The sequence below is a fragment of the Canis lupus genome, chromosome X (genome assembly GCF_011100685.1).
Source record: "Canis lupus familiaris isolate Mischka breed German Shepherd chromosome X, alternate assembly UU_Cfam_GSD_1.0, whole genome shotgun sequence".
Classification (NCBI taxonomy): domain Eukaryota; kingdom Metazoa; phylum Chordata; class Mammalia; order Carnivora; family Canidae; genus Canis; species Canis lupus.
This window is the reverse complement of record NC_049260.1, coordinates 53,107,718-53,134,498: the sequence shown is the minus strand read 5'-3', so window position 1 is coordinate 53,134,498 and position 26,781 is coordinate 53,107,718. Positions and strand designations below refer to the sequence as shown.

The window sequence follows — 26,781 nt, the reverse complement described above, 5'->3', positions numbered from 1 at the left end:
TTACTGACTCTGAATGCTTGTCTTGCAGATTGAGCCCCTAGTCAGTGGAAGCTGGCTATAAGTTTACCTATCACTCCCTGTCTTCCTAGGGGAGCTTGCTCCCGGAAGCATGTGACTCTGGACTGTGGGGGTCATGAGGAAACCACAAATAACTAAATCCTGTTGTTAATCTTCTCTGGGTGGCTAATGAAAATGATGTCCCCATTGTGAGCAGCTCTTGCCTTGGGAACGGTCCCAGGGCTGTTTAACAAGAGAAGAGTTATGTTGAAACAGCCTCCAGTACAGTTCACTCAGATTTCTTTTAAACTTCTCTAAGCCTATAATGGAACTTCCATTTAGATAAAATCATAGCAAGGTTAACAACCTTTTCCTCTTTTTTTAACCTTTATCTTAAAATTTGCTGTAAACTGGGGACAACATGCATTTGCTATGGATTTCCAGCAAGTTTACAGAACAGACTCCCTCCCACCTAGCCCTGCACTCCAGGCATTTTATTAGCGAAGCCAGTTACGTATCACTACAAGCCTGCAGTTTCTCAGGTAGCTGAATTCATTTCCACACTGTGGCCTAACACAGCCTGAGAGTCTGTTTCTTTTGGCTTTTTTTCTCTATTAGGTTAACTAGTTAACCCTTCTTAATCCCCAGAGTTGTTTTGGTTTTGTTTTTGTTTTTATCACCACCATCTTCCTTTTGGCGCTGCTCTTGGTTGCTACTTTTTCTTCTCAAATCTGGCTACTTCTATCCTCTAACATTTATAAAAATAATTTAATGATCTTGCTTGGGGTTGGGAAGTGAGTCAAAGAAAGACTAAGAGGCCAGCTATTCCAGACCAGAATATCTACAAGGACAAATACCAGATTGAGGCACAAAAGACTGCAAAGAAACTGGAGCTCACTTCTGTCTTATGTTGCCTCTTGCCTTTCCTCTGTACCGCCATTTGCTAGCTTGTATTTGCTGGTATTTTTAGGAAACACTTTTAGAGTTGCTCATGACTGCATCTGTGTGCATTTTTATCAACTTATCCTCTGTCCAATAAGAGAAAGATCCACCTAAAGATCACCCTTACCCTCTTCCATAGTGCCCCAATACTTGAATGATCTTTGGATGTTTTGGATTTTCATCTACTTCTCCATTAATTGATTTCAGCTGCAGCTATAATAACACTATGGAGTAGTTGCCAAAGATTTCAAGCCAACACATTTTTCACTTGAAATTTTCAAATGCACTAACCTGTTCTCCAGCCCCTTCTACATGTTCCATTCCTGCAGCGATGATGCATTTAATGAAGTCACTTGCCCTGGGCCCCTTGCCTTGAATGTCACATTTATATATAGTATCAGAGAGCTGGCCCTAACCTCTAGGCAGTATGCCTGGACTGTGTATCAGGAAGGCTTCTCAATATATATGTAATCTAATGCCCAATCTTTCAAAAAAATGGTCCTCTCCAGGATTCCCCATCTCAGAGAATGGTCCCAACATCCATCTAGAAACCAGTTATCTTGTGATGTTTCCCTCCCTCATTTTCCATATCTAATCCATCACCAAACCCATTGATTTAAACTCCTAAAATATTTCTCTGATATATTTTTCTCTGTCTCCTCCTGATTTAAGCCATCATCATCTCACATGTACCACTGCACCTACCACCTAACCGGTCTTCCCTTATCCACTCTTGCCCATCTTGAATTAATTGTCCATGGAGTAACCAGAGTAAGCTGAAAATATAAATCACATCACTTGAATCTTCCTGTTTTAAATTCTCTAATGGGTCTACACTTTGTCTCCCTACCTGACCAACAGGCATTGAGTGAATAGGCAACTACTCAATACCTTCTAGCTACATTGCTCTTCTTTTAATATCTTTTTAAAAAAGATTTTACTTATTTATTCACGACAGACACACAGAGAGGGAGAGAGAGAGGCAGAGACACAGGCAGAGGGAGAAGCAGGCTCCACGCAGGGAGCCCGACGTGTGACTCGATCCTGGGTCTCCAGGATCCGGCCCTGGGCTGAAGGCAGCGCTAAACTGCTGAGCCCCCCGGGCTGCCCTCTTTTAATATCTTGAAGGGGAATAAAGGAAGCTCTTTGCAACCTCAGAGTCTTTGCATACACTCTTTCCTCTGCCAGCAGTGTTCTTCTAATCCCATGCCCAGATCTTTGCATGGTTGGGGCCTTCCAAATTAAATGCCACCTCTTCTAAGAATCTTCTCCTGACTATGCTGCCAAAAGAAAGTCTCCCTCCATTATTCTCCCAGCCTTTGTGTAGTCACATCACAGTTTTTACCACAATGTCAGTCTGCTTACTTACGTTTTTGCTTGCTTCTGGAATGTAAATTCCCTGAAAGCAGAGACCATATTAGTCTTGTTAATCACCCCAGCTCATTGCCTAGTATACAAAAAGTGTTCCATAAGAACCTCTGAAGTAGGTTCTGACAAAGCTGAACACTTCTTTATCCTTCTCCCTGGCCCTCCCTAAGCATCCTGAATTTAGTTTTTACAATATTATTTTCATGAAGCCTTTACTATGTATGGTAGATATTAGTGCTATGCACCAAATATTGCTGATTCCTACCTCTAGGCAGCTGGTAGGGTTGCACTTTTCCATCTTCTCTAAAGGCATCTTTGACCATGTGACTTACTTTGGCCAATGTAATATGAGCAGAAGTGATATATGTCATTTCAGGTAGAAGCTCTAAGCACAATGGAGTTAACCCTCATTTTCTCCACTGTCCTAATGATTATGAAAAGCATATATGAAAATGGAGCTCCAGACACGTGAAAAGATGGTTTATATCACTCATCATCAGGGAAATACAAATCAAAACCATGATGAGATACCATCTCATGCCTGTCAGAATGGATAAAATGAACAACACAGAAAACAACAGGTGTTTGCAAGGATGTGGAGAAAGGGCAACCTCTTGTACTCTTCGTGGGAATGCAAACTGGTGCAGCCATTCTGGAAACCACTATAGGTTCCTCAGAAAGTTAAAAATAGAACTACTTTATAATCCAGCAATTATACTTCTAGGTATTTATCCAAAGAATACAGAAATATTGATTCAAAGGATACATGCACCCTGATGTTTACATCAGCATTATCAACAATAGCCAAACTATGGAGAAAACCCAAATGTCCATTGACTAATGAGTGGATATATATATTTATATATATATTATTTATATTATATATTATAATATATGTTGTACATATATTATTTATTGATCAAGAAGAATGTAATCTTGCCATTTGCAAAGACATTGATGGAGCTAGAGACTATTATGCTAAGCACAATGAGTCACTCAGAGAAAGATAATTGCCATATGATTTCACTCATATGTGGAATTTAAGAGATAAAGCAGATAAACATAGGGTAAGGAGAAAAAAAGAGAGGGAGGCCAATAATAAGAAACTCTTAACTACAGAAAACAAACAGGGTTGCTGGAGGGGAGACGGGTGGGGGATGGACTAGATGCGTGATGGGTATTAAGGAGGGCACTTGTAATGAGCTCTGAGTGTTATATGTAAGTGACAAATAACTAAATTCTACTCCTGAAACTAATATTACACTATATGTTAACTAACTGAAATTTAAATAAAAACTTGAAACCAGCAAACAAAAAAAAAATGGAGCTCCATCAGCCTTAGTCCATGCATATCTGTGATAAACAGGGCACCCAGACAAATTTCCATGGATATGAATCATGATACAGAAATAAACCTTTGTTAATATAAGCCACTGATTTTTTATAGGTTGTTTGATACTACAGCATGAGGTAGACCATCCTAACTGATATATGTTATCACTGATTGTTAGTATTATACTCACAGATTTTTTTTAATGTCATAACCTTCTACTCTTGCACACAACACAACCCCAGATGTGCTTATACAGCCTCTACTTCCCAGTGGATACTAGAAGTTCACCATTCATGACTTTGACAGGGAATGTTTCTTAGAGTGGTTCTCAAATGGGAGAAATGTTGTTCTATATACTAATCACACTATGAATGTGGCTGATTGATCATAATAGATTTCTTGAAAAGATGGTAAAAAATATAAACTTTAGGATAATTATAGTTATTCAATTCAACTAATAGTCACTGAATATCTTTCTATGAGCCAGGCACTGTGCTTAAATTCATGAATATACAAAGATGAATCAGAACCAATCCCTATCCCAAGAAAGGAGGGGAGATATTCACAAATATGGCTAACTTAAAACAAGATAGATGGCTGAAATACAGTATAAACAGCATATAAATGATCATCTGTGGGGGTAGTACTAGTTGTAATTGAGATGGTGGCATGTGAGCCTTGCCTAGAAAGATTTCAGATAGACTACTGGAACAATAAAACAGTAAAGATAACTAAAGAGAACTCTGTTCAATTTCACAAATAATTTTGGAAAGCCAGATATATGCAAGGCACTAGGCCTCATATTATTCAGTATTATAAAGATTATTAAGAAACAACTGTAATCTTCCAAGGACATCATCCAATGAAGCAGTGAAGATGAGTACATAAATATCTATAACATCAAGAATCATACAAGCAACATTAGACATAGATTGTCCCATGAGAGTTCAAATAAGGAAGAAATTACATTCAATTGGGAGGACCTGGGAAGGAGGATGAAAGTGAGATCTGACATGGGCCTTGCAAGAAGGATTACGATTAAGAGAGATGATGGAGGCAAAGACAAAAGAATGCCTAGGGCAAAAAGGACTAAGGTGGTACAGAGATGAGCATAGGTTTGGAAAACAGGGTAGAGTCCAATTTAGCTCGAAAACAAAGTATATGGGGCACCTGGGTGGCTCAGTTAGTTAAGCATCTACCTTTGTCTGAGGTCATGATCTCAGGGTCATGGGATCAGATCCTGCATCAGGCTCCCTGCTCAGTGGGGAGCCTGCTTCTCCCTCTCCTCCACCCTACCCCACGCTCTCTCTTGCTATCTCTCTCTCTTAAATAAATAAATAAAATCTTTTTTAAAAGAAAAGAAAGGATACAAAAGGATATAGCAGGAAATGAGGCTGGAGAAGACACCTGGGTATCTAATCTGGAAAACTTTGGAGGTCAGACCAAATATTCATTTTTTTAAAGAAGTTCACAGTATGAGAAGCCACTTAATATTTCTGAACCAGAAGTGGGATGATAGGTGCTTTGATTTGGAACAGTTCATCTGGATTCAGTATAGGTAAACTAAAGGGGAAAAAAAAGATAAACAGTTGAGGACCAGTTTTTGCTCAGGCAAAAAGTGACAACAGTTTGAAATGCTCCCAGAAGATCAAGAGAAAGGTAGAGTTAAATGCAAAAGCCACTGCCAGAGATAAACCTAACAGACTTCACCATTTATTGGATGTGAGGGCCATGGAAAGAAGAAAGAAAAGTTGTCTTTGAGATTTCAAGTCTGGACAACTGGCAAGCTGGGGAGACCATTAACCAAAATAAGGAAGTCAGCAGGATGTGGGGAAAATGCTTAGCTGGGTTCAGACCTAAAATAAAGCAAATCAAATCATTAAACCCCAGGAATAAATAAACCTTACTGCATACCTTATGTTGACAGCCTTAAGATATGTTCCCTTCAAATAAATAAATAAAATATTTAAAATAAATAAAATTAAATTAAATCTTTAAAAAATAAAAAAGATATGTTCTCTTCAAACAGTTCAGTAAGAGTTATAGGTAGTGCTATACCAAGAAATGGAAACCAAAGAAATAACCCCTGGTAAGATATTTAGATGAAAAAAAAAAAGATATTTAGATGAGTACTTATAAGATCAGGTTTGCAACATATTTTGGTAATGAAAAGGGCCAAGATAGGTCCCACATATGACCAGTAGTTTTTAATCTTTGGAAATTTACTAAACACTATGGAATTGCTCCCTGAGGAAAACATAGATTGATATATACTCACACATTAAAATATAAAATTTTGGGGAGGCCATGTTGGATAGACCAAGAGGGTATAATGCTTAGTGAAATAACTCAGAGAAAGACAAATAATTTCAGTCATACATAGAATTTAAGAAACAAAATCAATGAACAGACAAAAAGAGACAAAACACAGATCAGACTCTTATTAAATACGTAGAATAAATTGGTAGTTGCCAGAGAAGGGTTGTGTGGGAGGATGGGTGAAATAGATAAAGAGGATTAAGACTACACTTATTGTGATGAGCACTGAGAAATGTATAGAAGTGTTGAATCATTATGTTGTATACCCAGAACTACTATAACATTATATGTTAATTATACTTAAATAAAAAGGAAAAATAAATAAAAGCGGGGGGGGGGGGAGGGCATGTTTCCACAAAACTGCTAATGGAGAGTTATAATTATACAGGAGTAGTAGAAGTAAATATTCAATGTTTTGATAGCCTGCCTAAAAAGAATGATATCTCTTTTTTAGACAGAACTTGAACAAGCCAGCACTAAATCATAAGCAGGTAAGATGGGAAGATTATGAGAAAACAAAGCCAAAGACAGAGAATTAATATACAGTCCCTGCTGCTAACTGTTCCTGTGTGCTGATTAGGAATAGGAGCACAACAACAAATGTTTCAAGTCTGCAGATTCCAGAAGGACACTGTTGATTTAGCAATTTATGGCTTAGGGAGCTTGGTCTTAAGGAACATTCACATCACTAACCTCAGAGCCCAGATATAGAACCTTTCACTTTAGCAAAAGAGAATACTAAGATGATCCTTATGGAAGAAAAAGACACCAAATAAATTGAAAACCAAATTTAAAAACTCACATCAGGGAGACACAACTTGTGGTAGGAAACATTCTTACCACAAGAGAGAGGGTAATGTTTGCTACAACTGAAATATAAAAATCACATGCCTTTTTTATTAGAACTGCCTCTCTCTCTCTCAAAAAAAAAAAGAACTGCCTCTCTCTCATACCGACAAGCAACTTTTTTTGGCGTGTGTGTAGGCATATGTTATTTTTGGAAGTGTTTATGTTGAAATAATACCTGCTGTAAATCAGCAGAAATCTAAGAGGGGGGTGGTCAGTGCTCAACAACTAAATCAAAGACCAACTGTGTCTTTCAACTTGAAAAAGGAAAATTTCCAAGTACAGACCTAGTGCCATAGAGACTCACAGAGCTGTGCCTGTTGGCTACTTCCTTGTATGTGATCCCAAGCTCAAGAGTACAAGGCAAAGGAGCAGTGATGAGTCTCAACTGAGGAAACATTCTGAACTTTAAGGTCAGATACTGCACCAAACACATTGTTTGATTGGTGGGACATTTCTTGAGCAAAGGGGATAGCTATACCATACAGACTCAAGAAAAAATTGTAAAATCAAAGTACCACAATCACATCTGAGGAGCTCTGGAGGGATGGCATAAGCAGGGAAGTAATAAAGGAGGAAATGAGATACTAAATACAGAGTAAGATAGCCCGGATTCAATCTCAGCTTTAAGACTATGTAACTTTGTACATTTAAGTTATTTTGCTTCTTTATCTGTACTACAGGGTTAATGATAACAACCCTATGGGATGCCTGGGTGGCTCAGTGGTTAATTCTCTGCCTTCAGCTCAGGACGTGATCCTGGGGTCCTGTAATTGAGTTCCACATCAGGCTCCTTGCGGGGAGCCTGCTTCTCCCTTTGCCTATGTCTCTGCCTCACTCATGAATAAATAAATAAAACATTTTTAAAAATGACAACAACCCTATTTCAAATAATTTGTATGAGATGCAAACCATCATTAAAGTAATGCATGTTACTTACTCTGAAATAATAAAGTCCTATATAACTGTACATTTCTTGTCCATCATCTATCTCCTTATTCCACTCATTATAGTCCTTGAAATTATTTTCTTTTTCCTCTATTTTGGCATGGCTGAATTCCTGTAATACAACTGACATCAGACCTGTCATGACTGGGATTTCCTAGATGTCAACAGGAAGGCTGGGAGATGCCCAAGTTCTTGTCTTGTTGAAAGCAGAAACTGCTGCAGAATAAGTAATCCCTATCTTCATTAGTTCTGGGTGGTAGGTGAGGTTTCATAAAGGGTGCAAGCAACTTGAGATGAATGCAAAGGAAAGAGGGTGTCCATTTTCCCATTTTTTTTTCTAGCCATCATGTGACCCTTGGGAAAGTTACTTGGCACCTTTCAGTCAATTTCTTCAAATGGTAAAATGGAAGCAATGATACCTATATGCCCTACCTACTGTCCAGAATTGTTCTAAAATGCAGAACATAATGGTGCTAACCATGTGGAAGACTTGAAAAAAACAAAAACTTCATAGTCTAAAGACAAGATGTAAACCCAGTATTCTACCACTTATATGAATAGATTGCATGGATCCTATCTTAAGCCTCAGTATTCCCATCTTCAAAATGGTAGTAACAATTTGTACCTCAATGGATCACTGTGGAGTTTGTAAAATAAGACAATGCCTATAGGGAAGTCCTTTATTCATAGAGGTTAGTAATATACCAGAAAAGATAAGAACCATCTATTCCTTTCCAGATGATGGTACAAATCTGGTATAACAGTACCCTGTTAAGGTCCTCTACCTATAAATTAAGTGTAATAATACTAAAGTATTCAACTGTGAAAAATAAAAATAATTTTATAATATAATGATTACTAAAATATTAATATAGTAATGTCTCATTTATTCAACATTATCAGATAATGCATCATTAAAGTTAATTCTTAATTTGAATAGGGCTCAACCCATTAAGCACTGATTATTTTTTATTTTAACCATTTTAATGGAAAACTATCATTTAATCCTTCTAAAAAGATTTTAGATGATTCGATTTCATCATCATGATACCAACAATCTGAGATTGTCATATGCTCAACAAATGTTCAGGAATGTAGAACTGTTTACTCTTACACAAAATCAGCCCAAACAATGTTTTATAGACTTATAGACTTACCCACTTTTGAGGTATTTTCAGTTTGTTCCCTAACCTCAATTCAATTAAATTTGATTATCATTTATTCTTCATATCAAAGTTCTGTTTTAGACCCCTTCACCTTCACATTCCTAGTTTTTGCCCCTAAATTTGTAAGGGGTAGGAAAGCACACACTCTCGCATGGTGTAGAAAGCCCAGGGAAAACCACTTTAGCTATGTAAGACCATTTTTGGTCAACTCTAGACTCCTAGTTTCATTCTGGATATTGAGATTAGAAAACTGACCTTCAAATATGCAGTGTGCCATTACTGTAATGAAGCAATGAGAGCAGTTTTATGTATGTTAAGTTAGTTACACTAAATAGCAACTGCTTCAATGGCTTATAAATAAGAGTAAATTAAGTCAGGGAAGCAAAATTATTTGATACATCCTATAATCTTTAAGTCTTAATTATTCAACATTTTCCACCAACATATAGCACTTAAGGAAAAAGTACTCTAGCTTCTATTATTTCACTTGATTCTCAGAATAACCTTGTGGGGTAAACAGAGCGGGTGTTCTTTTTTTCTTTTAAAGACTTTATTTATTTGAGAGAGTGAGAGAGAGAGAGAGCACAAGTGCAGGAGTGGAGCAGAGGGAGAGGGATAACAGAGGGAGAGGAAGAAGCAGACTCCCTACTGAGCAGAGAGCCTGATGCAGGGCTTGATCCCATGACCCTAGATCATGACCTGAGCTCAAGGCAGAAGCTTAGCTAACTGAGCCCCCGAGGTGCCCTGGGGTAAACAAGGTGGCTCTTCTTGATTCCATCTCATACACAGAAACTAAGGCTCTAAAAGATAACTGTACTTAATACCTGGTTAGCAAACTCCTGGTTCTAGGAATGCTAGGCCAGTCTTCATGGTGCTAGACCACAGTGATACTCATGAACACACCGAAGCATCTTCATAAGTATAGCAACTCTAAAGAGCATTTTATCAGCTACAATCCTGAAAGGGAGGTGTGGACTATTTATAAAAAATACAAGCCCAACAAAATGGTGATTATCACTAGGCAAGGAATTACACAACTTGCAAACTAAAACCTTCTTCCTAGGCTTCCGCATTGCCCTGGAATGCTGAAGACAATGTTCAGAATGTCATACGAGACTAGGACACGATTCAGAAATAGGGGACAAAATGTTGATCAAGCAATTTATGTGTTTTAAAATGAAATGCTAGTAGAATAATTACAATCATTTTATCTGAAAATATGAAGGTTGATAGCTGAAAATTGGCAGAGTCACACAAGGTAAGGAAATGTTAATACACAGGGTAATTTTTTTAAGAAAATCTGAAAAACCAAAACTTAAGTGGGCATCTTCTTGAAACTTCAATGAATTAGTTTAAAGAAAAATTAAAGAGTCATATTAAAACAAAGAAAGCCAAAAGCCATTAGAAAGATGGAAATGGTAAAGATTAGAGCAGAAATAAACGAAATAGAGACTAAAAAAAACCCGGTAGAATAGATCAATGAAACCAGGAGCTGGTTCTTTGCAAAGATGAATACAATTGATTAATGTTTACCCAGACTCATCAAGAAAAAAAAAGAGAGGACTCAAATAAATAAAATCAGAAATTAAGGAGAAGAAATAACTCCCAATACCTCAGAAATATAAAGCATTATAATACCATGAAAAATTACATGCCAACAAATTGGGCAACCTAAAAGAAATGGATAAATTCCTAGAAACATATAACCTTCCAAAACTGAATCAAGAAGAAATAAAAAAGTTGAGCAGATCAATTACTAGCAATGAAATTGATTCAGTAATCAAAAACTTCCCAACAAACAAAAGTCTAGGACCTCATAGCTTCACAGGTGAATTCTACCAAATATTTCAAGAATAGTTAATTTCAATTTTTCTCAAACTATTCCAAAAAAGAGAAAAGGAAGAAAAGCTTCTAAATACATTCTATAAGACCAGCATTATCCTTATAACAAAGCCAGATAAAGACACTATAAAAAGAGAAAACTACAGGCTAATACCTCTGATGAACATAGATATAAAAATCCTCAACAAAATATTTGCAAACCAAATCCAGCAATATATTGGGAAAATTATTCACCTTGATCAAGTTGGATTTATTCCAGAGATGTAAGGGTGGTTCCATATTCAAAAATCAATACATATGATACACCATATTAACAAGAGGAACGATAAAAGTCATATGATCCTCCCAATAAATGCAGAAAAAGCATTTCACAAAGTACAACATCCATTCATGATAAAATCTCTCAGCAAACTAGGTGTAGAGGGAACATACCTCAACATAATAAAAGCCATATGAGAAAAGCCCACAGCTAACATCATAATCAGTGTTGAAAAACGAAAAGCTTTTCTCCTAAATGATCAAGAGTAAGACGAGGATTTTCACTCTCTCCACTTACCATTAACAGAGTACTGGAGGTTCTACCCATAGCAATCAGATAAGAAAAAGAAATAAAGAAGCATCCATATTGGCAAGGAAGAAATAAAATTTTCACTAATTACAGACAACATACTATATGTAGAAAATCCTAAAGACTGCACCAACAAATTACTATAAGGAATCCAGTAAAATTACAGGATTTAAAAAATACCCAGAAATCTGTAGCATTTCTGCACACTAATAACAAAGTAAGAGAAAGAGAAATTAAGAAACAGTGCCACTGGGATGCCTGGGTGGCTCAGTGGTTGAGCGTCTGCCTTCAGTTCAGCTCGTGATCTCGGGGTCCTGGGATCAAGTCCCGTATCAAGCTCCCCACGAGGAGCCTACTTCTTCCTCTGCCTATGTCTGTGCCTATCTCTGTCTCTCATGAATAAATAAATAAAATCTTTTAAAAAAGAAACAGTAGCATTTACAATTATACCAGAAAGAATAAAATAACTACACAAAACCTTAACCAAAGAGGTGAGAGGCCTGTACTCCAGAAACTATAAAACACTGATGAAAGAAATTGAACATGACACGCAAAAAAATGGAAAAATATTCCATGCTTATGCATTAGAAGATTCGATGTTGTTAAAATTTCAATACTACTGAAAGCTATCTATAGTTTTAATCCTGAAAAAGAAAAAAGCTGGAGGCATAACAATTCTAGCCTTCAAGTTCTACTACAAAGCTGTAGTCATCAAGACAGTATGGTCCTGGCGTAAAAACAGACACATAGATCAATGGAACAGAATAGAAAACCCAGAAATGGACCCACAACTATATGGTCAACTAATCTCGACAAAGCAGGAAAGAATATCCAATAAAAGATTGTCTCTTTAACAAATAGTGTTGGAAAAACTGACAGCAACTTGCAAAAGAATGAAACTGTACCTCTTTCTTACACCATACACAAAAATAAAATCAAAATATATGAAAGACCTAAATGTGAGACAGGAAACCACCAAAATATTAGAGGAGAACACAGGCAGCAACCTCTTTGACCTTAGCTGTAGCAGCTTCTTATGAGACACATCTCTGGGGGCAAGGGAAACAAAAGCAAAACTGTTGGGATTGAAGGAAACAATAAATTTAAAAAGCAGTCTACAGAATAAGAGAACATATTTGCAAATGACATATCTGATAAATGGTTAATATCCAAAATCTATAAAGAACTTATCAAACTTAACACTGGAAAAACAAACAATCCAGTTAAGAAATGGGCAGATATGAATAAGCACTTTTCCAGAGAAGACATCTCAATGGCTAATAGACACATTAAAAGATGCTCAACATCGCTTATCATCAGAGATACACAAATCAAAACCATGATCATACCATACTCCTGTCAGAGGCTAAATTGAACAACACAGGAAACAACCAATGCGGAGAAAGGGGAATCCTCTTACAATGTTGGTGGGAATGCAAACTGGTGCTGTCACTTTGGAAAACAGTATGGAGGTTCCTGAAAAGGTTTTAAAAAAATAGGGTATGCCTGGGTATCTCAGTTGATTAAGTGTCCAACTCTTGATTTTGGCTCAGGTCATGATCTCTGCGTCATGAGCTCAAGCCCTGTGTCTGGCTCCATGCTCAGCTTGGGGTCTGCTTGAGATTCTCTCTCTCCTTCTCCCTCTGACCCTTCCTCCACTCAATCTCTCTCCTTCTCTCTCTCTACAATAAAGAAACAAAAACTTTTTAAAAGAGTTAAAAATAGAACTAGCCTATGATCTAGCATTTGCTTTTTTTTTAATTATTTTTATTTTTATTTTTTATTTTGCTTGTTTTTTAATTCGAATATAGTGGACATACAATGTCATATTAGCTTCAGCTATACAACATGGTGATTCAAAAAGTTTATACAATTATCCTATGTTCACAACAAGTGTAGCTACTATCTGTCCCCATACATCAATCATTATTACAATATCATTGACTACATTTCTTATGCCATGTTTTTTTTACTCCTTCATTCATTCAACCCATAAATGAAAGTCTGTATGTCCCACTCCCCTTCACTCATTTTGCCCAACTTCCTACCCATCTGGCAACCATCAGTTCTCTGTATTACAGGTCTGACTCTGCTTTTTATTTGTTTACTCATTTGTTTTTTCCCCCTAGATTCAATGTATGAGTGAATCATATAGTATTTGTCTTACCCAGTCTGACATATTTCACTATGTTCATCCATGTTGTCTCAAATGGCACAAACTTTTCATTTTTTATGCCTGCATAATATTCTATTGTGTGTGTGTGTTATATATATATAACAGAAAATATATATATTATATATATAATATATGGGAAATATTAAAGATATTAATGAAATAATATATATATAATAATATATATTAATATATTAATAATATTAAAGATATATATTATAATATATATATATAACACACACACACACATATATATATGTATATATATATATATATATGTCACATCTTCCTTATCTATATGACTATTGATGGACATTGAGGATGCATCCATATCTTGGCTATTATAAATAAAAATTCAGTAAACATAGTGATACATATATCTTTTTGAATTCGTGTTTTAGTTTTCTTTGGGTAATACCCAATAGTGGAATTACTGGATCATATGGTATTTCTATTTTTAATTTATTAAAGAACGTCCATATAGCTGCACCAATTGGCATTTCCACCAACAGTGCACAAGGGTTCCTTTTCATCCACATCCTTGGCAATACTTGTTGTTTGTTGTGTTTTTATTTTAGCCGTTCTGACAGGTATAAAGTGATATCTCACTGTGGCTTTCATTTGCATTTCCCTGATAGGTGGGATGTTGAGCATCTTTTAATGTGCCTATTAGCCATCTGTATGTCTTCTTTGGAAAAATGTCTTTTTGGTCTTCTGCCCATTATTTGATCAGATTATTTGTCTTTTGGGTATTGGCTTGTATAAGTTCTTTATATATTTTGGATATTAACCCCTCATCAGATATATCATTTGCAAATATGTTCTCCCATTCAGTAGGTTGCTTTTTTTGTTTTGTTGATGGTTTGCTATGCTGTGCAAAAGCTTTTTATTTTCATGTAGTCCTAGTAGTTTCTTTTTGCTTTTGTTTCCCTTGTCTTAGGAGACATATCTAGAAAAATGTTGTCAGGGCTGATGTCAGGGAAATCACGGCCTGTGTTCTTCTTGAGGATTTTTATGGTTTTCAGTTTCACATTTAGGTCATTAATCCATTGTGAGTTTATTTTTGTTTATGGTGTTAAAAGACGGTCCAGTTTCATTCTTTGAACATGGGGCTGTCCAGTTTTACCAGCATCACTTATGGAAGAGACTGTGTTTTCCCCATTGTTTATTCTTGCCTCGTTTGTCACAGAATAATTGATCACAAAATCATGATTGATTTCAGGGCTCTCTATTCTGTTCTGTTGATCTCTGTGTCTGTTTTTGGGCCAGTGCCATGCTGTTTTGATTACTACAGCTTTGTAATATAACCCGAGGGCTGGAATTGTGATGTCTTCAGCTTTGTTTTTCTTTTTTCAAGATTGCTTTGGCTATTTGGGGTCTTTTGTGGTTCCATACAAATTTTAGGATTGTGTGTTCTAGCTCTGTGAAAAATGCTGGTGGTGTTTTGATAGGCATTGCATTAAAGCTGTAGTAGTTTTGGGGCTTTGTTTTTTTCTTTTACTAGCTCCTTTATATGTAAAATTTGGTTGTTTATTTTAGATTTTTCTTGCTTCTTGAGGTAGGCTTGTGTTGGTATAATATTCCCTCTTAGCTTTTGCCGTACCTCAAAGAGTTTGAATATTGTGTTTTCATTTTCAGTTGTTTCCGTGTATTTTTTGATTTCCTCTTTGATTCCTTGGTTGATCCATTCATTGTTCAGTAGCATGCTATTTAGCCTCCGTGTATTTGTCTTCTTTCCAGATTTTTTTTCTAGTGATTGATTTTATTAGTTACTTATTATTGTGGTCAGATAGGATGCATGAAATGATTTCAGTCTTTTTGCATTTATTGAGGCTTGTTTTGTGTCCTAACATGTAACCTATTCTGGAGAATGTTCTATGTACATCTGAAAAGAATGTGTAATTTTGCTGTTTTTAGATGAAATGTTCTGAATATATTTGTTAGGTTCATCTGTTCCAATATGTAATTTGAAGCCATGATTTCCTTGTCGATTTTCTTTCTCTTTAAACTTTTTTTTTGAAATTTAAAATTTTATTTAAATTCAACTTGCCAACATAAAGAATAACATCAAGTGCTCATCTCATCATGTGCCCTCCATAATGTCTGTCTTGATTTTCTGTCTGGATGATCTGTCTATTGATGTAGGTGGGGTGTTGAAGTCTACTATTATTGTTATATTACTGTCAATTTCTTCCTTTATGTCTGTGAATAGTTGCTTTATGTATTTAGATGCTCCCCTGTTGGGTACATAAATATTTACAATTGTTATATTCACTTATGGGATTGTTCCCTTTAACATTATGCAGTGACCTTCTTTGTCACTGTTACAGTCTTTGTTTTGAAGTCTAGTTTCACTGATACAAGGTTTGCTACCTGAGCTTTCTTCTGGATTCCATTTGAATGGTAAATATTTTCCCATCACTTACCTTTTCAAGGTGTGTTTAAGTCTGTAGTGGATTTCTTGTAGGCAGCATATAGCTGGGTCTTCTGTTTTCATCTGTTCAGTCACCCTATTTCTTTTAATTGGAGCCCTTAGTCCATTTAAATAAAAAAATATTTATTGATAGGTATGTACTTATTGCCATTTTGTTAATTATTTTACCATTTTTTGCAGTTCTTCTCTGTTCCTTTCTTCTTGTCTTGCTCTCTTCCCTTGTGGTTTAATGGCTTTCCTTAGTGATAATACTTAGATTCCTTTCTCTTTATTTTTAGTGTATCCATTACTTGCTTTTGATTTGTGGTTACAATTAGGTTCATATATAACATCTTATGTGTAGGTGATGTATATTAAGTTGATGATCACTTAAGTTTGAACCCATTTCAAAATCACTGAATTTGTAATCCCTAACAGTTATTATATATATCATGTCATACTTTACATCATTTTAGTTTGCGAATCCCTTTATTGTTTTTTATAGATATAATTGATTTTACTGCTTTTGTGCTTTAACTACCATGCTGGTTTTATAAGTGATTAGTCTACCACATTTATTATGTTTGTGTACAACTGTATGATTTTTTTCCCTTTCCTATTTTTCTTTCTCACAATTGTAGTCTTCTTTCTCTATTCAGAGTTATCTTTAATATTTCCCATAAGGCTAGGTCAGTGGTGACAAACTTTCTTAGCTGTTGTTTGGGAAACTCTATGTGTCCTTCTATTCTAAAGTATAGACTTGCTGGAAGTATTATACTTTGTTACAGGTTTTTTCTTCCAGCACTTTGAATATATCATGCCACACTCTTCTGGTCTGCAAAGTTTCTATTGCAAAATCTGCTCATAGCCTGATGTGATTTCCCTTGTATGTAACTGTTTTCTTTTCTCTGGCTGCTTTTAAAATTCTCTCTGTATCACTGGGGCACCAGGGTGGCTCAGTTGGCTAATTGTCTGCCTTTGGCTCAGGTCATGATCCCAGGGTCCTGGGATCGAGCCTCACATCAGGCTCCTTGCTCAGCGAGGAGTCTGCTTCTCCCTCTGACCCTCCTACTGCTCATGCTCTCTTTATCACTCTCTCTTTCACTCAAATAAATAAAATCGTTAAAAAATTTTTCTCTGTATTACTACTTTTTGCCACTTTAGTTTTACATGTCTTGGAGTACCTCCTTGGGTTCATTATTCTGGGGTCTCTCTGTGCCTCCTGGATCTGGTTGTCCATTTGCATACCTAAATTAAGGTTGTTTTCAGCTTCTATTTCTTCAAATAAATTTTCTACACCCTTTTCTCTCCTGTCTTCTAGGATTCCTGTAATGTTAATATTACTGTTTGATATCATTGAGTTCCCTTAAGCTTATCTTTTATTACTCTTCTTTTTCTTTTGCTATACAGACGAGATTGGGCGCATTCAGGGTGGTATGGCTGTAGACTTCTTTTGCTATTCAGCCTTGGTTGCTTTCTATTACAGTCTTCCTATTTGCTGACCCATTCTCTTGCCTTTTCTAATTTATTGATTCCCTCTAATACATTTTAAAAGATTTATTTATTTGAGAGAAAGAGAGAGAGTAGGGGGGGAGGAGCAGTGGGAGAAGGAGAGAGAGAGAATCTCAAGCAATCTCCCTATGAGCACAGATCCCACTGCAGGGCTCAATCTCACAACCCTGAGATCATGACCTAAGCTGAAACCAAGAGTCAGACACTTAACCGACTGAGCCACCCAGGTGCCCTGATTCCCTATAATATATTTTTAATTTAGGTACTGAGTCCCTCATCTCTTATTGGTTCTTTTAAAATTTTCTATCTCTTTGTTGAAGGTCTTACTAAGATCCTCTACTCTTTTGTCAAGTCCAGTGAGTGTCTTTATGAGTCTTCTTTTAAATTCTTAATCAGGCATATTGCTTATCTCCATTTCATTTCTTCTTCTGTTGCTTTGCAGTTCTTTTACTTGGGACATATTCCTCTGCCTCTCATTTTATCTAACTTTCTGCATTTGTTTCTATGTATTAGGACAATCATCTAAATCTCCTGTTCTTGGAAGTAGTGGACTTAGGAAGAAGAGGTCCTATAAGTACACTGTTATACAATGCCCCCTGTTTACCAGAACCAGGAACTTTAGGGGTGTCTCTTATGTATATTGTGTGTGCCCTGCTATTGTGGCTGATTTGTGTTTGGCTTCAGTCTAGTTGGCTGCAGTCACCCACTTTGCCTGTTGTGGGCACAGTTTCTTCCCTCTGTTAAGGGGCCAGTCTGCAGCTGTCGTGCTTATAGTTGGGTAGTGTCAATTGTCAGACCAGATCCCTGTTTCTCATCCTGTTTGCTGGGGCTGCAATACCACTGAACTGCAGGGCACTCTCCCTGTGTTGTTTTCTGAGATGCTTTTGTTGGTGGATGTCTGTCCCTAGTCCATTTGTTGAAGCTGCAATAGCACTGACTTGCAGGGTGCTCTTCCTGCCTTGTCCCTTGGGAGGATTTTTTTTGGTGGGTGGGGCTGACAGTAGACCAGGTGCTTGTCCCCAGTCTGACTGCTGCAGTCACAGTAACCTTGAACTACAGGGCTATCTCCCTGTGCTGTTCTCTGAGAGGTTTTTGTTGGTGGGTTGGGCCAGAAGTCACATTGGATATCTGCCCCTAGTCCATCTGCTGGGGCTGCAGTTGAACTGGTGTATGTGGTTATCCTCCCCTCTCTCTAAGCACTTTAGAGTGGCTTCAGTCCCTGCTGGGGTTGCTTACAGGATGAGACATGGCAGGAACCACTTTAGATGGACTCTTGCTGAGTGTGGTGTGTTGGATGGGGTGGATCTGCCGGAGAAGCTGGAGGTGAGGCAGGGAGTGTTAGCAAGTTAGGTGATGGGTGTTAGTGCTGGTTCCTGCAGGTGTCCAGCTATCTAGGCTGTTGGAGGGAGTAGTGAGAAATGATACCTGATAGCTCTTTTGTTCTTGAAGTCTTCAAAAGATCCTGGCCATTCCAGCACATGTTCTGAGATTAGTAAATGTATCTCCTTCCTGTATAATCCAGGCACTTTTCAAATTGTTGCTTCTATGCCATATCTCATCGGGATTGTATGTTATTCCCTGCCCTCCTTAAGGGCAGGACTGTTTCATATTACCCTCTAGCTTTCCCAGAGCTAAGCCTACTGTTAAGCCCCACTGGTTGTTAAAACCCCTAAAGATATGCTCCACTGGCTTTCAAAGCCAAATATTTTTGGAACTATTTTTCTAATGCAGGTACCCCTTCTCTGGTGTGACTAGTGTGGGGTCTGTTCCTCTCCCTTTTCTGTGCTTCTGGTATCCCTCTGATTTGGGGATAGTATCACTGGGAGTTTGGTTCCTGACTGCATGTCCACCCCTCTTATTCTTTTTGATGTGGCCCCATCTCTATGATTAACTGTGGAGAGTCTGTTCTGCCAGTCTTTGGGTATTTTTCTGGGTTAGTTGCAGTAATGTGGCTGCTATCTAGGTGTGTTCATGGGATGAGGTGAGCATCAGATCCTCCTGGTTTGCCATCTTCCCAGAAGTGTCCAGAAAGACCTCATTTAAATAGCATCAGAAAAGAGAAAGTATCTAAAATTAGACTTAACAAACAATATGTAAGTTCTACATAAATGAAAAATTACTGAGGATCATAAAAGAAGATTTCAACTAATAGAATGGCATAGCATATTCTTAATTGGAAAAATAATATGAAATATATTAATTCACTTAAGTAAACAGTAGGATAAATTAAACTCAGTTTAAGTAAAAATACATTTTTTTTGTTAAGCTGGATGTAAAATTCATATGTGAAAACAAGCAAGCATGAAAACCCAGAGAAATTTGGAAAAGGGGAGTAGTTAAAGGAGATTAGTTTTATCAGAAATTAACAATGACATCTTTAAACTACAGTAGTTAAAACAGCGTGGTACTGCTACATGATTTTATGGACAAATGAATGGAACAGACCAGAAAGTATAAGAATAGATCGAAATCAGGTAGAAATTTCACATCTGATAAAGATGGTATTTCAGATTGGTGAGAAAAAGATGAATTACTTGTCAAATGTTGGGTCTTGTTGGTAGCCATTTGGAAAAACGAGTAGCATCCATACCTCATACTTAACCACAGTTAGATCAAAGATTTAAATATAAAATATTGGGCCATAAAACTAATAGATAAAATGGGAGTGTTTAAAAATTAAGTTTAGAGTGGCTATTTCTAAAATAGGTTACAAACTTAGGAAGCAATAAGAGGAAAAGATAATATCCTTGAGAACATGAAACTCACAACTCTGTATTGAAAAAGAGCATCATGGTAAAGTCAAAAGTTAGATGAGTTACACTCATACATTATTGCAGTAGAGATTGGTAGAGGTCTTAGAAGTTGCAAAAGAGAAAAACTTAATCCAACCATCCAACTCAACATTGTTAATATTTTTTCTATATTTCCTTTTATTTTTTAAAATTCAAAGTTATGTCTGTCGTAGACAGAATAAAGGACTCACAAAGATGTCCAAACCATAATTCACAGAACCTGTGAAAATACTGCCAACATGGAAAAAGAGACTTTATAGATATGATTAAGTATTGTGAGATAGGGAGATAATCCTGGATTATCTAGGAGGTAATGAGCAATGTAATTATAAGCATCCTTATATGAAGGAGGCAAGAGGGTCAGAGAGATTGAAGGTAATGGTTGAGTAATGCATCTAAGAGCTGAGGAATGTTCACAACCCTTAGCAGCAGGAAAAGGGAATGACTGAATTCTTGGCTTTCTGATCTCTGGAACTGTAAGAAAATGAATTTATGTTATTTAAAAACACCGAATTTGTGGTAATTTGTTACATCGGCATTAGGAAACTGATGCAGGGACACCTGGGTGGCTCAGCGGTTGAGCATCTGCCTTTGGCTCAGGGCGTGATCCCGGATCGGGCTTCCTGCATGGGGCCTGCTTCTCCCTCTGCCTCTGCCTCTGTCTCTGCCTCTGTCTCTCTCTTTCTCTGTCTCTTTCATGAATAAATAAATAAATAATCTTTAAAGAAAAAAAAGGAAACAAATGCAAAGTCTTTAAACTATAAGCATTTCCTCACATGCTTTAACTTATTTTGTGAACACTGGGATGGCTTTTTATTTTAATCTTATCACTTGTTTGTTTGTTGTATTTTCTAAACTGTAAGTTGTACAAGGGCAGGGACCTTTATGTATTTATTCCTCAGCTTTATTGAGATGTTACTGACATATCTTTACATTTAAGGTGTCGAGTGTGATGATCTAATACATGTATATATTGTACAATAACTACCACAATAAAGTTAGCACCTCCATCTTCTCACATAATTACCTTTTTTTTGGTGCATTGTGATAACATTTTAGACCTATTCTTCTTAACAACTTTCAAGTATATAATACAGTATTGTTAATTATAGTTACCATGCTGTACATTATATCTTCAGAACTTATGCATCTTAAAAGCTGGAGTTTTATAGCCTTTAACAAAAATCTCATTTCCTAATCCCCAACCCCTGGTGATCACCAAGGCCGCTCAGCTTTTTTAAGTTAGTGAATGCATACAGTTTTTGTCTTTCTGTGTCTGACTTATTTCACTTAGCACAGTGCCCTAAGGTTTATCCATGTTGCAAAAGATTGGATTCCTTTCTTTTTTATGGCCAAATAGTATTTCATGTATTAATATTCTGTGTGTGTGTGTATATATATATATATATATATATATATCACATTTGTATTTATACCGTATTTTATCTATGCAACACTTAGGTTGTTTCCATGTCTTGGCTATTGTGAATGCAACAAAGATGGGGGTATCTCTTTGAAATAGTGATTTCATTTTCTTTGGATATATTTCCAGAAGTGGGATGCTAGATTGTATGGTAACTCTATTTATAATTTTCTGAGGAACTGCCATACTGTTTTCTATAATGGCTATACCAATTTATTTCCCATTAACAGTTCACAAGGTTTCCCTTTTCTCCACATACTTGCCAACACTTGTCCTTTTTGTTTTGGGTAATAGCCATCTTAAAAGGTGTGAGGTAATATTTTATTGAGGTTTTCATTTGCATTTATCTGATGATTAGTGATATTGAGCATATTTTTCATGAACATGTTAGGTATTTGTATATCTTCTTTGATAAAATGTCTATTGGGGTTCTTTGCCTGTGTTTTAATCGGATTACTTGCTTTTTTTTCTTTTTGCTATTGAGTTTGAATTCCTTATATATTTTGGATATTATTAGATATATGGATTGCAAATGTTTTTTCACATTCTATAGTTGACTCGTCACTCTGTTGATTGTTGCCTTTGCTGTGCAGGAGCCCTTTAGTTTCATGCCTTAGATTTGTCAATTTTTCTTTTGTTGCTTGTACTTTTGGTGTCACATCCAAAAAATCGTTGCTAAGACAAATGTCAAAAAGCTTTTCTCCTACGTTTTCTTCTAGTAGTTTTATAGTTTTGGGTCTTACATTTAAATGTTTAATCCATTTTTTAGTTAATTTATGTAAATGATATAAGATAAGGGTCCAATTTCATGCCTTTGGACATGTATATACAGGTTTTCTAAAACCATTTATTGAAGAGATTGTTGTTTTCCTATTGAGGATTTTTGGCTCCCTTGTTAAAATATTAGTTGACCATATATATGTGTGGATTCATTTATGGGCTCTCAGTTCTCTTTCTTTCTTTCTTTTTTTTTTAAAGATTTTATTTATCTATTCATGAGAGACAGAGAGAGAGAGGCAGAGACACAGGTAGAGGGAGAAGCAGGCTCCTTGCAGGGAGCCTGATGCGGGACTCCATCCCAGGACTCCAGGATCACACCCTGGTCCAAAGGCAGCCGCTAAACCACTGAGCCACCCAGGAATCCCCATCAGTTCTCTTTCATTGGTCTATGTGTCTGTTTTTATGCCAGTACCATATTATTTTGATTACTATAGCTATGTAATAAAGTTTGAAATTAGTTATTGTGATGCCTCCAGCTTTGTTATATATCAGGAATGCTTTGCCTATTGGACTTTTGTTGTTTCATATGAATTTTAGAATTGTTTTTTCTATATCTGTAAAAATGCCATTAGAAGATTGATAAGGATTGCATTGCCAAATGATTTTGGATAGTATAGATATTTTAGCACTATTAATTCTTCCAATACATGAACATGAGATATATTTCCATTTATTTGTATGTTCATCAATTTTTTATCAATGTATATGATTTTCAGTGTATAGATCCTTTATCTTAAATTTATTCTAAGTATTTTATTATTTTTGATGCTATTATAAATGAGATTGTTTTCTTTATTTCTTTTTCAGATCATTTACGGTTAGTGTATAGAAACAGCTGATTTTTATATATTTGTGAGCATAGCTGCCTTCTATCTTTGTCACCATTATATTTCCAATGTCTTTTCCACAGTGGCCCCTTAATAACTTTTAATTTAGTAAATCAATGAATATGCCATAATTTATCTCACCAGTATTTCATTTAAGTATTACTTTTTTGAATGTTTTGCTTTTTCAAAAGTAGCTTTTGCCATACATAGCTGATAATAATAGTAATGATAATAAAAAAATAATCTCTTATGTGCTTTACATATATTATCTCAATTTAATCCTTATAAAAAATCTCATGAGGAGTAGATGCTGTTATTGTCACCCTTGCCTAAGATCACACAGTTTGTAAGTGGCAGAAACCCAGATCTATCAGATTCCAGATCTAATACTCTTTTTTTAAAGGATTTTCTTTATTTATTCATGACACACACACACACACACACACACACACACACACACAGAGGCAGAGACACAGGCAGAGGGAGAAGCAGCCTCCATGCAGGAAGCCCAACATGGGACTCGATCCGGGGTCTCCAAGATCACGCCCTGGGCCAAAGGTGGCGCTAAACCGCTGAGCCACCGGGGCTGCCCTAGATCTAGTACTCGTAATCACTACAGAGTCTATGACTTGCTCAAAAATTGGCTCATACTGTATATGCTGATTTGATAACTTGATTTTTTACCAAATCACAATCATAAACATCTTCCCATATAATTACAGGTTTTTTTTACTGTCATTTGAACATTTTGATTAATATTTCATTAGCTATATCTACTATAATTTATAGGACCAAGGTCATATTAGTACTTCCTTTGTAAACTTAATTGAATTTGTTTCTTGTCTTAATATGGAAAATTTCAAATATACACAAAGGTAGAGAATAATATAAAGGACAACTGTATACTCACCATTCATTTTCAGAAATTATTAACATATGGACTATCTGTTTTATCTATAACTCTCACCAATACTTTAACCTTGGGCCTACATTTCTTTGGAACAAATTTGTAGACATATAAATTTATCTAATTTTATAATGTGTTTATATTAAAAACAAGTTTTATACTATTCAATTGTAGCAACAGTATCCTAGTAGATTAGTAATTCAAGTTAGTGTATAAATTAGTATTCAGAGACAACCTGGAAAATGAATAGAGCAGATGACATTACTTGGATTGGGAAAAGCACAGTTGGGGATCCATCATCAGTGATGTGAAAGTGATAATTGAGTGTACCCCAAGAGAGGAAGAAGTCCAGAGCTATGGTTCTTAATCTTGGCTGAACGTTGGAATTACTCCAGGTACTTTAAAAATATTGGTGCCAAGACTACTTCCAGAGATTCTGATGTAATTGGTCTAGGATAAGTGTGGGACACTGATGTTTTATTTTATTGTGATAAGTTATATACAATATAAAATTTATCATTTTAACCATATTTAAGTGTACAATGCAGTGGCACTTAGCACGTTCATAGTTTTATGTGACCATCACCACTGTACATTTCCAGAATATTTTCATTATCTCAAACAAAAACCCTTTACCCACTGAATAATAATTCTCTGTTACTCCATCCCCTCAACCCCTGACAATCATCATTTTAACTTTTTTGTCTATGAGTATGCTTATTAGAGGTAACTAATGTAGAGTGGAATCATACAGTATCTGTCCTTTTATGTCAGGCTTATTTCACTTAGCATAATAGTTTCAAGATTTATCTATGTCATAGAATATATCAGATTTATTTCAATTCCTTTTTAAGGTTGAACAATATTCTATTGTATGTATTACTATGATTTATATCTCTGTTGTTTCTGCCTTTGGGTATTGTGAATAGTGCTGTTATGAAAATTGGTGTGCAGTTATCTGCTTGAGTCAAATTTTTTTTGACTCAGAAATAGATCCAATAGAGTTATTGGATCATATGGTAATTCTGTTTAGTTTTTTTTTTTTTTTGTGGTACTACCATATTGTTTACTGCAGTGGCTGCACCATTTTATTTCCTTACCAGCAATGTACAAGGGTTCCAGTTTCTCCACACCTCCACAGTGCTTGTTATTTTCTGGTTGTTTTTTTGTTTGTTTATTTTTTAGTTTTTTTTATAATTGACATCTTAATGGGTATGATGTGGTATCTCGTTGTTTTGATATGTATTTCATTAAATGGATAGTGATGTTGAGACTCATTTCGTGTGGTTATGGTCTTTTTCTATATTATTTTTGGAGAAATATCTTTTTAAGTCCTGTGCCCAATTTTGAATTATATTGTTTGTCTTTTGTTGTTAAGTTGTAAGAGTTCTTTATATATTCTGGATATTAATCACTTAACAGATGATTTGCAGACAGTTTCTTTCATTCTATGGGTTGACTTTTCAATCTCTTGATAGTATCTTTTATTTATTTTAAAAAAAATTTTTAATTTATTTCAGAAAGAGAGAGTGAGAGAGCATGAGCAGGAGGAGGGACAGAGGGAGAAGCAGACTCCCCACCAAGTAGGGAGCCTGATGTGGGGCTTGATCCCAGGACCCTGGATCATGACCTGATCTGAAGGCAGATGCTTAACTGACTGAGCCATGGAGGTGTCCCTTGATAGTATCTTTTAATGAACAAAAGTTATAATTTTGATGAAGCCAGTTTTTGTCTATTTTTTCTTTAGTTACCTATACTTTTGATGTCATATCCAAGAAATCACTGCAAAATCAAATGTTATAAAAATTCTACCCTGTTTTCCTCTGAGAATCTTACATGCTTACTTCTTACGTTTAAGACTTTGATCCATATGAAGTTAATTTTTTTATGTAGTATAAGATAAAGGGGCTATCTTTATTCTTTGTATGTGGACAGTTTACCCAGTATCACATGTTGAAAAGATTGTGCATTCCCCCATTGAATAGTGTTGGCATCCCTATTGAAAATCAATGAACTATATATGCAAGGGTTTCTATCTGCATTTCTATTCTTTTCCATTTGTTTATATGTTTATCCTTATGTCAGTTCCACATGGTTTTTATTACTGAACCCTTGTAGTAAGTTTTGAAATAGAGAAGTATGAGTCCTTTTTGTTCTTCCTTTTCAAGATTGCTTTAGACATTCCAGGTCCCTTGAGATGTGTGTGAATTTTAGGAGGGGTTTTTTATTTCTGTAAAATATGCTGTTGGGATTTTGACAGGGTTTGCACTGAATCTGTAGATTGCTTTGGGTTGTATTGTCATCTTAGCAATATTAAGTCTTCCAATTTATAAACACAGAATGTCTTTCCATGTATTGTATCTTCTTTAATTTCTTTCAGTGATGTTTTGGGATTTTCATTTTAGAAGGCTTTCACCTCTTTGGTTAGATTTATTCCTAAGTATTTTATTCTGTTTCATACTATTGTGAATAGAATTTTTTTTTAATTTCCTTTTTGTATTGTTCATCACTACTGTTTAGAAATGCATTATTTTTTTTGTTTCTTAGCTTTTTTATTTTAGCCATTCTGACAGGCATAAGGTGATATCTCATTGTGGTTTTCATTTGCATTTCCCTGATGATGAG

The 26,781-nt window shown here is 35.9% G+C and overlaps 1 protein-coding gene across 4 annotated transcripts in view; it reads left to right on the top strand.

The window, feature by feature from the left end:
• The window catches only part of OPHN1 (oligophrenin 1), a 526,295-nt gene that overhangs the window by 35,627 nt on the left and 463,887 nt on the right, over nt 1-26,781 (top strand). The gene's annotated exons all lie outside the window — the stretch shown is intronic.